The 10197-nt window shown below is 51.2% G+C and overlaps 1 protein-coding gene across 1 annotated transcript in view; it reads right to left on the bottom strand.

Annotated features, from left to right (window-relative positions):
* Positions 1 to 4408, bottom strand: part of TSPAN9 (tetraspanin 9) — a 182593-nt gene extending 178185 nt beyond the window's left edge. The window contains exon 1 of the mRNA XM_060164317.1: positions 4279 to 4408. The gene's annotated coding sequence lies outside the window, so the exon portion shown is untranslated. The remainder of the gene's footprint in view (positions 1 to 4278) is intronic.
* Positions 4409 to 10197: the final 5789 nt, after the last annotated feature.

The following is a 10197-nucleotide window of genomic DNA, read 5'->3' on the forward strand; positions in this document are numbered from 1 at the left end:
ACCCCAGGCAGTGTAGAAAAGCCAGGAGAGATGAAGACATAAAATGCCAAAGGGGTTCCAAGGAAAAGGAGGCTCTTTGGGGATGGGTGGCCAGGGAAGGCTCCAAGAAGGAGCTCAGACATGAGTAGGATCTTCAAAAGAGGGGAAGGAGGGAGTGGGGAGGAGCATTTCAGGAAGGTGGAACAGTATGAACTAAGGGACAAGGAAGGAACGAGCGAAGCATGCTCGGAGATGAGTCTGGCTGGCACCGGGGGTCCCTGGGGGAAGGGGAGTGGGAGGTAAGGCTAGACAGGCCGGCCGGGATGGGTAGGGAGGATGTGCAGTGCCAGGCTAAGGCACCTGGATGAGATCCATTCCCTCAGTCCGTGGGATGCCCACCGCAGCAGGCCTGGGCCTTGATGGCAGAAGAAGCCCTATCCTCTCTTGTTAGTCTAGCCTCCTCAGCTAGGTTATAAATAACGGGCACCGTTGACTGAACACCTGCTGTGTCTGAGGCCCTAGCTACGTGCTTCACATACATTATCTCACTGTTCCTTCCAACAGCCTTGAGAGCGCAGTATTGTTATCCTTGTTTTGCAAGCAGGAAGCGAAAGCTCAAGGAGGTGAAGGCCCTTGCCCAGGCCTCAGCTGCTCACTCTTTTTTTTTTTTTAAGTAATAAAAACTTTAATTAGCATTTATTATCTTCTAAAATCCATGGTTAGTTTCTTGCATATACTAACCAATTTAATCCTTATCTCTCTATAAAGTATGTACCATAATATGTACATTTTACAGTTTGGGAAATTGAGATGTAGAGAAGTTAAGTAACTTAACCAAAGCCATCGTCTAATAAATGGTGAGATCAGAATCTAAAGGAAAGCATCTTTGTAAAGCAATTATACTCCAATAAAGATGTTAAAAAAAATAAATAAATAAATTTACCTGTTGAAGATAAAAAAAAAAATAAAATAAAATAAAGGAAAGCATCCTGCTGTTTGCAACTCATGACCACTGCCTAGTCTCACCTGCTCACTCTTTACTGAACAATACGGCCGGTGCTAGAGGGCCCGTGCCGGAGTTACGTTCACGGAGATGACGACTGGCACTCTGGTCAGCTACCCAGACTCACCTTACTCACTCCTCAAGGGCAACATTAATTAAGGACATAGTAGGAGCTTAATAAAGCACACTAAGTAGAATGGAGGTTGCCAGGGGCTGGGGGGAGGGGGAAATGGGGAGTTGTTTAATGGGTGTACAGTTTCAGTTTCGCAGACGAAAAAATTCTGGAGATCTGTTGCAGAACAATGTGAATATACTTCATGCAACGGAACTGTACATTTAAAAATGGTTACGATGGTCATTTGTGTCATGTGTTTCTTTGCCACAATTAAAAATAACAAATAGGAATTCCCTGTGGCGCAGTGGTTAAGAATCCACCTGCCAATGCAGGGGACACGGGTTCGAGCCCTGGTCCGGGAAGATCCCATATGCCACAGAGCAACTAAGCCCATGCACCACAACTACTGAGCCTGCGTTCTAGAGTCCATGAGCCACAACTACTGAGCCGGCATGCCACAACTACTGAAACCTGTGCACCTAGAGTCCATGCTCTGCAACAAGAGAAGCCACCACAGTGAGAAGCCCGCGCCCCACAATGAAGAGTAGCCCCCGCCCGCCGCAACTAGAGAAAGCCCACGCACAGTAACAAAGACCTAATGCAGCAAAAAAATAAATAAATAGATAAATTTATTTTTAAAAAATAACAAATAAATAAAGCACACTTATTAACTGACTGATTGGCTGCTGATAGCATTGTACACTGTTAAGATATCCAATGCTGAAAGAGACTCTAGAAATTTTTTTTTTTTTTGCGGTACGCAGGCCTCTCACTGTTGTGGCCTCTCCCGTTGCGGAGCACAGGCTCTGGACGTGCAGGCTCAGCGGCCATGGCTCACGGGCCCAGCCGCTCCGCGGCATGTGGGATCTTCCCAGACCAGGGCACGAACCCGTGTCCCCTGCATCGGCAGGCGGACTCCCAACCACTGTGCCACCAGGGAAGCCCCTAGAAATATTATAACCCAATAACCCTCCAAAACAGAGAGCTGGTGAGGGGAGGTAACTTGCCCAGGGTTAGGTGATATTAGGACTAAGTTCGGAGCCTAGGTCTCCCAAGCTCAGCAGTAAAGAATGGCAGAGGCAGCTGAGCGTAGTAGAAAACACAGCATAAGAGGTCAGAAGCCATGGGTTCAAGTTCTGCTTCTTTTTTTTGTGGTACGCGGGCCTCTCACTGTTGTGGCCTCTCCCGTCGTGGAGCACAGGCTCCGGACGCGCAGGCTCAGTGGCCATGGCTCACGGGCCCAGCCGCTCCACAGCATGTGGGATCCTCCCTGACCGGGACACGAACCCGTGTCCCCTGCATCGGCAGGCCGGACTCTCAACCACTGCGCCACCAGAGAAGCCCAAGTTCTGCTTCTTCCACTTATGAGTTCTGTGACCTCAGAGAAGTCATTTATTCTTTCTTAGCTTCACTTTCCTAAACTATACGGAGACAATTAAAAATAACACATGCTTTACAACATTATGTGCGAATCAAAGAAAATTATATACAGCTAATGTGCAGAGAAAGCACTTGGCCAACTACAAATTACTTTATTTATTTATTCTCTTTGGCTGCACAGCACAGCTTGTGGGACCTTAGTTCCCCCTCCAGGGATCCGACCCACGCCCTCAGCAATGAAAGCACGGAGTCATAACCACTGGACCACCGGGAGATCCCCTACAAATTACTTTATAAACACTAGTTACTGTTATTCATATTAACTATCACTTTATAGATTGAAAGATTAAAATCTGAATAAGTCAGACCAAAAAAAACTCCCTCTCCATTCTGGTCCACTCTCAGCCGTTCCAGGCCTTGCACACAGCAAGTCTTCAATGAGTGAGTGTAGGACTGAATTACCGTTCAAGTTGTACCCACCTCAACCCTCTTCCTTCCCTCACCCCACAACCCACAGCTCAGCTGCAACAGCCCTGCCAGGACCAGGCGGAGGGTAGGAAGCCAGTGTGAACCTCTGCCTCCCTGGCTGCATTCCTTAGCTAAATATAAATGATTTGTCCAGTCCATCCTTTGAAATTGTCCATAATACCTCTCCTCCCCTTCCCATTACTTAGGGTGACAAGCTGACTGCACATCTTTATAGCAGAACATACATACAAAACATTTTCTATGGCTATTTTCGGTAAAGATAGGGAAGCTGGCTGGTATACAGGGATCAGAGCATGAGTCCTCAGTTTTCTCCACTAGTCCAGGAAAGCTTCCTGGAGGAGGATACCTGAGTCACCCCAGGGAAGGGGACAGCTGCCTGTCAGAAGGGCATCCTCACATAGTGAGTTTGGTTCTCGGAACCAAAGAAAGGTGAACTGCTGCGGTCTTATCCTTGTTTGGGGGATGGGGAGAAAAGATCTACCCAGCCCAGGGGATCCCATACTACCCCAGTGCTTCAAACCTCGCCAGACACTACAGGCATTTGGGAAAGAGGTTGAGAAGGGACCAGTATCTTTTTCAAAAACAGGCGATCCAAGACTCCAGTTCTGAAATACACGAGTACGAATACTGCTCTCAGTAAGAAGCCAGTTTCTTGTTTGGACTTTTTCTTTTTTTTTTAACCACAACAAAGTTTTTTAAAGTCCCAAACTTGGACAGATGGACTACATCTCGGACCTCGGGGCGTGCCAAAGCCCTGTCACTCTGAGTACCGATCTGCCAGCGGTGGCGCAAGGAGTGGTCGGGGTGCCGGGGGGCTGCAGTTAGTATCCCAGCCCTGCCCGAGCCCCCGGCCCTGCCTGGGGGCGCTGTATGGACCTCCCCCAGCCGGTCCACTGGGTCACACAGTCAGAAACCCTTGACAGCTCCGGGGCTCCCCCTTTCTGCTGCATCCTACAGACCCCCATCCCTTCGCCTGGGATTCCGCCGTCCACTCCCGCAGCCGCATTTCCAAAAGGTCTTCCTCGAAACCTCTCCCCTTGCAGACTCCTCTTCGCCTAGCTACCGGGAGCCGCGCACACCGTCCCCTTCGGGCCTCCCGCCCCCTCACAGGGCGCTGACCCCACCCCTCCCACAGTTCGCCCACTGCCGCCCCCCGACACCCCTCCCAGGGGCGCCCCGGGCCGCTCGCCCCTCCGGGGACCGGGTCGGGGGCTTGTGGGCCCGCCTCCAGCCGGCCGGGGCCCGTAACCCGGCACGATCCCGAGCCTCCGGCTCGCGGCCCGCCGCCCCACCCGCCCCGGGCCGCACTCACCGAGCTCCCAGGAATGCGGGGTCCGGCTCTCTCGCGCTCGCGCGTCGCCGCCGCCACAGCAGCAGCCAGCGGAAACAGGGGGCGGGGCCTACCCTGGACCGCGAGGCCGCGGGGCGGGGCGAGGCCGCGGGGCGGGGCCGGGCGAGGGGGCGGGGCCGGGCGAGGGGGCGGGGCCGGCCCGGGAACTGGAAGGCCGTGGGGGCCCGATCCGCCGCGCGAGGGGTGGGGGCGGGGACTAAAGCCGGGAGATGGCGTGGGCACTGCGGGCGGGACAGCGGGTACGGAAGGGGTGTGCGAGGCTGAGCACGGGGACTGGGGCCGGGGGCCTCCAGCAACCCCTGGCCGGATCCCCAGCGTTGGAGCTGGAGGAACCCACGGGCAGGACAGGGCCGTGTTGGGCGCGGGCGTCCCGGGCCAGATGTGGCTGCCCTCCGGGAGTCTTCCTCCCTCCCCGCCGCCTGGATCGGCCGCTCCTCCCGGGCGCTGGTACGACCCCTTCCCCAGGGGCTAGGGCCGCAGCAGGACCAGAGTGTCTGGGGTGGTCAGGGCCTGGGAGTTCGCGCCTCTGCTCTCGGCGACCAGACACCGGCCCAAAGCCGTCCGGTCCCGGCCAGGGTCGCAGCCTTGCCTCTGTGGCCTCCCGCCTGCCCGCACACCTAGGCAGGCCTTCCCTGGCTGTGTATTAGGGACCGCCTCCCCGGAGAGGCTATTGGAGGACCCGCTGTCCACCTCCCCAGGAGTAACAGCCTCCAAGTTCTGGTAAAGGGCACCGTGCGTCCGGAGGACCTGAACTGCAGTGGGACAAACGCAGGTTACGCGTATCCCGCCCAGGGCTTCCTATAGGCCTTCCTTTCTGGGCCTGGACTCCCTTCCAAAGTGACCACTGCACAGCCACCTCTCCTCTGCTTCATTACTGTCATGCAAATGTGTTTTGTGCTTCCCACCTGCACCATCCTGCACTAAGTATGATTTGAGACAAAGGTTTTTAACCTGACTAATCACCAGGGTCCCCTTGGCCTTTCCTAGCTGGATGGCACTTTCTGCTCATCTCTTGGGCCCCCTCCTCTCATACACACACAATCTTGTTTTTGTCTATTAGACTTAACCCAATAATCCACCCCCCTGACTCCTCTTTCTTTCCTTCCAACCCTTGTTCAATGCCCCCCATAAAGTCTTCCCAGGCTGACCCCTAAGCCCCATTCTCTCCAGTCACTGTGGAGCCATTACCACATGCAACTAACCCTGCCCAGCTTGCAGAAGAGGAAAGTGAGACCCAGAGAGGTGAAGGGATTTGCCTGTGATGTCCGCTGTGGGAGTCATCTTACTGTAAAAACACTGGGAGGCAGCCTCACGTGGTAGGACAGGGCTTTGGAGCCAGCCAGACCTGGGACTGAACTCTGGCTCTGCCTCTTATGGGCTGTGACCTCTCTAGGCCTCAGTTTCCTCACCTGTGAAATGGGGTTTCATAATACCAATCCCACAGGGTTGATGGGATGGCCAAGATGACTGAGGCAAAAGCACAACATTTGATGCATGGTGGGTGCAAACATTAGCCTCTCTCCGCCCTTTAATGGGAGATAAGCAAATCTGAAATAATAGGACAATGGAGCCTTAGGGTTGGAAGAAACCTTAAAAGAATCCCCTCAATAGAGCCACAGATGTAGAAAACAAACTTATGGTTACCAGGGGAAAAGGTGGGGGGAGAGGGATAAATTGGGAGATTGGGACTGACATATACACACTACTATATATAAAATAGGTAATCAACAAGGACCTACTGTATAGCACAGGGAACTCTACTCAGTACTCTGTAATGACCTATATGGGAAAGAATCTAAAAAAGAGTGGATATATGTAAATGTATAACTGAATCACTTTGCTGTAGAACTGAAACAAACACAACACTGTAAATTAACTATATTTCAAGAAAATTTTTTAAAAAAGAAGAAGAATCCCCTCAGCAATAACCCAGAAAGTGGCCACACAGCTCACCCTCCTCCGACACATCCAGAGATGGAGGGCTTATGCCTCTGAAGGGGTTTACAGCTGGGAGAAAAGCCATAGAGGATAAGGAAATATTCAACATAGAGGAGGGCAAGGTGCCTCGAGGTCTGTGAGGCAGACACACTCCCACCGTGTCCACCGAGGACAAACTCAAACAAATGACCTGACAAGGAGGCAGGACACTCTTAGGGCAGAAAGACACCTGTGGGAGTTAAGACACCCCCCTAAGCACAATGTCACAGTTTACTGTACTGGGCTCCTTAGGAGTTTCTGTCCTGAGGATTCTGAAAATGATGAGGAAAACCCCCCATAGATGGGGTGTCCATGTCCAGGATCTTGGGGTACATCCCATGTACTCCTCTTGTCCTGGCACCGTTATTAATGGCCCCCCTTTCACTCTCAAAATACCTTGGTTTGGACAATAAATTACGTGTCACATTAACTCTGGACAAGGGCAGCACTCCAAAGAGCTTCTTCCAGCCCTGGACGTCAGCAATTCTTCAGGAATTTCTGGATCCCCAGATACTTCAAGAGATAGTGTGTTAGTTTATATCCCCTTGAAATCACCAAATCAAATCAAAAATGATAATAAGCAAAAAGTCAAGCTAAGGGACAGGCAGGACCTGCTGAATTGCGACCCCTAGTGGGGAGACTTCACACTGCTGCTGGCTGGGTTTGGGGGACACTCCATGTTTGGCCGTTGGTCTCTTCAAGTCAGCTGGTAAAGCAAAGAACAACAGCTAACATTCGCCAAGTGCTGTGTGCTGGGCACGGTTCTAAGTCCTTCACGTGTTCTGATTCGTTGAATCCTCATAACAGCTCCATGATGTAGGGGCTGCCGTCATCCTTCCACTTTACAGAGGAGGAAAGTGAGGCTCAGAAGGGTTAGGTAATGTCTTCCAGGTCATTTAGCTAGGAAATGGGCACAGGACTGTCTCCTCATCCAGTTTCCATCAGCTAGATGCTAATTCAGAGGCATCTCCCATCTAAGATGACTTCAACCACCCCTCTGACATGGAGATGATACAAAGGGACAGTAAGAGACAGAGTGTAGGGATTTCCCTGGCAGTCAGTGGTTAAGACTTCGCCTTCCAATGCAGGGGGTGCGGGTTCGATCCCTGGTCAGGGAGCTAAGATCCCACATGCCTCGAGGCCAAAAAACCAAAACAGAAGCAACATTGTAAAAAATTCAATAAAGACTTTAAAAAAAAAAAAAAAAGAGGCAGAGTGTACCAGGAGGTCTATTTCCACATCTACCAGGAAAGAGTGGTAGTTTCTGCATCTACCAGGGATTAAAATCAGGGCATTAAACCGGACAACAAGAAAATGTATAAACCATCCATTAAATGCACAGTGGAGCTGCTCATTTAAAGAAACACTTTCCAGCATGAAAAATGAAACAGCTCCATCCCTCCCCATCCCCTTCAACAACATTTGCTCATGAAATGTGAAGAGTGGTTGCTGGTCACTGCAGCCTGCCAGCTGCCCCCAGGGGACCCAAACCCAAACCTCCCAAGTTCTTACGGTGAGGAAGGAAGAAGTGACCAACGACTTTCTTCTGCTTCCTTTTCACGCTCTCTCTTGTAAAGGACGCAGGTCATCCCCAGGGCACCTCCTTCCTTCAAACTTCTTTCTCTTCCAAAGCTAAAGTGAGGCAGGGGTGGCAGGGCTGAGGGAGCCTTAGACCACAGGCATCTTGTACAAGCCTTTGTTAGAAGGTTGCCAGGTGATATTTGGGACATGCTTATTCTAAATGAAATATTCATCACTTATCTGAAATTTCGTTGTTTATCTGAGTGTCCTGTATTTTTAACGGCTGAATCTGGCAACTCTACTTTGTTGTTGATGGTTGCTGAAGCAGTTAGAAGACATAGACAGTCAGAGGTCTGCGAACTTCTTCTGTAAAGGGCCAGCTACTAAATATTTTAGGCTTTGCAGGCCGTACGGTCTCTGCTGCAAGTACCCAACTCTTCCACTGTAGTACGAGACTCAGCCGTCGACAACACAGAGTGAGCGAGCACTTAGTGTCCCACTAAAGCTTTATTTACAAAAACAGGCATCAGGCCACAGTTTGCCAACCCTTGGACCAAATTAGGGCCTTCAGACTCCGGGCTACCTTCAGATGTGTTGTAGGGGCGAGAGTGGCTTGTATCCGAGTTCTCAGGCATGAAAAACTAAAAGAGACTGACCAAAATCACTAGCGTAAAACAGACGCATAACTCGGAGTGGGTGTGCACACGGGCATGTGTGAGCCAAGGTGGGTCGGTGCCTGCAGAAAGCATGCACTTCTAGAGCAGGGTTGGTCTGGAGCTGCCTAGGTTCTGTGAAGTCTCAGTCAGCCCCTGTGTGAAGAAGTGCAGCTTCTCTGCTGGAATTCCCGGTGGTCAGCACACACTCTGTAAAGACAGAAAGGCACAGGCAACACTGTGAAATCAGACAGAAGGCACAGAGGCCAAGAAAAGCAGATCACCCCTGCAGAAGGCCTTCAGGTGAGCTAAAGCTCTTTGCATTTGCCCACCTGATGTGGCGCACTGAGAAGCACATGGTAACTGTCCGCCAGTGTGTGTGTGTGTGTGTGTGTGTGTGTGTGTGTGTGTATGTGTGTGTGCACACGTGCCACATGGACACCAGCTATCTGAACAGTGTGAGGAGCACCTGAGGAATTTGCTGGTTTGTTGGAATCAATAAATGTAACAGTAGTAGCCATACATTTGTATGGCCGCATTTGTATCAACTTTCTTAATGCTCTTTGAATCATTCTGTGTGCTTTCCAAGGGCAATTCCACGATTTAAAACCACACTTGAAATTCTGCCCTGCAGACCACAATCACATGTGAAAGGACCGTCCAGTTAAAAGCATTAAACCCAAACGGGAATTGGCCACAGCACAGGAAATGTAATGTGTCTGGGACGAGGGAGTTGTGGAGGTCACAGTGCAGGGTTAGGGCAAAGTATCACACAGGCAGCAGACTATGCTGGGTCACGCGAAGGATTTTGACGTGCAGGTATGTCCGAAGATAAGTAAGTCATCATTGGAGCCTTTCAGACAGGATCCGATTTGCATTGTGAGACTTTCCCTCTGGCTGGAGGGGAGCAAGAGGCTTTAGCAGTGGTCTAGGCACGAGGTGAAGTTAGCTTGGTCCAGTCGGTGGTGGTAACAAAGGGGGATGTGGAGAGACTTGAGAGAGACCTTGAGAGAGGCAGAAAGCGACATGCACAGAGTGGATCTGAAGGACTGGGGGCGGGCGGGGGGGAAGCTGTCGAGAATGACTGTCAGGTTTCTGGCCAGCCTCACAGGATGGTTGGCGGAGCCATCACGGAGATGGGCAAGAGGGGAAGAGGACTAGACTGACGGGGCAGACGGTGAGTTCAAGGAAGATGAGGGTTAATAAGTATCCATCAGGGACTTCCCTGGCGGTCCAGTGGTTAGTACTTGGCGCTTTCACTGCCACGGCCCGGGTTCGATCCCTAGTCGGGGAACAAAGATCTCACACACTGTGTGATGCAGCCAAAAAAAACCAAAATATACCCATCAGCTCTAGTGAGTTTAAGGTCCCTGGGGGTCTTGGCAACAGCCATTTCTTTGCAATAACGAGGCAGAAGCTGTGCTGGGGAGAGTTGAGAATGGGATGGAGGCTGACAGAGGGAGATAGTGAGACAATTCTTCCCAAAATAGGCTTCTTCCCACAGGGAAGAGACACAGGGCAGGTGACTGAAGGAGGTTGTAGAGCTTGGGAGGGTTTGGGGAATTTAATGGGAGAATGGAGCCTCTGTAAAACCTTGCGGGAAGAGTCCTACTTCTGGTGTAAAAGAATCAGGTCCTAATAGAGCAAACCTCCCACAAGTAATATCTATACACCCTGGACAACATACAAAAAAACAAAGCCAAAAAAAACCCCACAAAAAACGCAACAA

The sequence above is a fragment of the Lagenorhynchus albirostris genome, chromosome 11 (assembly GCF_949774975.1).
Source record: "Lagenorhynchus albirostris chromosome 11, mLagAlb1.1, whole genome shotgun sequence".
NCBI classification, from domain to species: domain Eukaryota; kingdom Metazoa; phylum Chordata; class Mammalia; order Artiodactyla; family Delphinidae; genus Lagenorhynchus; species Lagenorhynchus albirostris.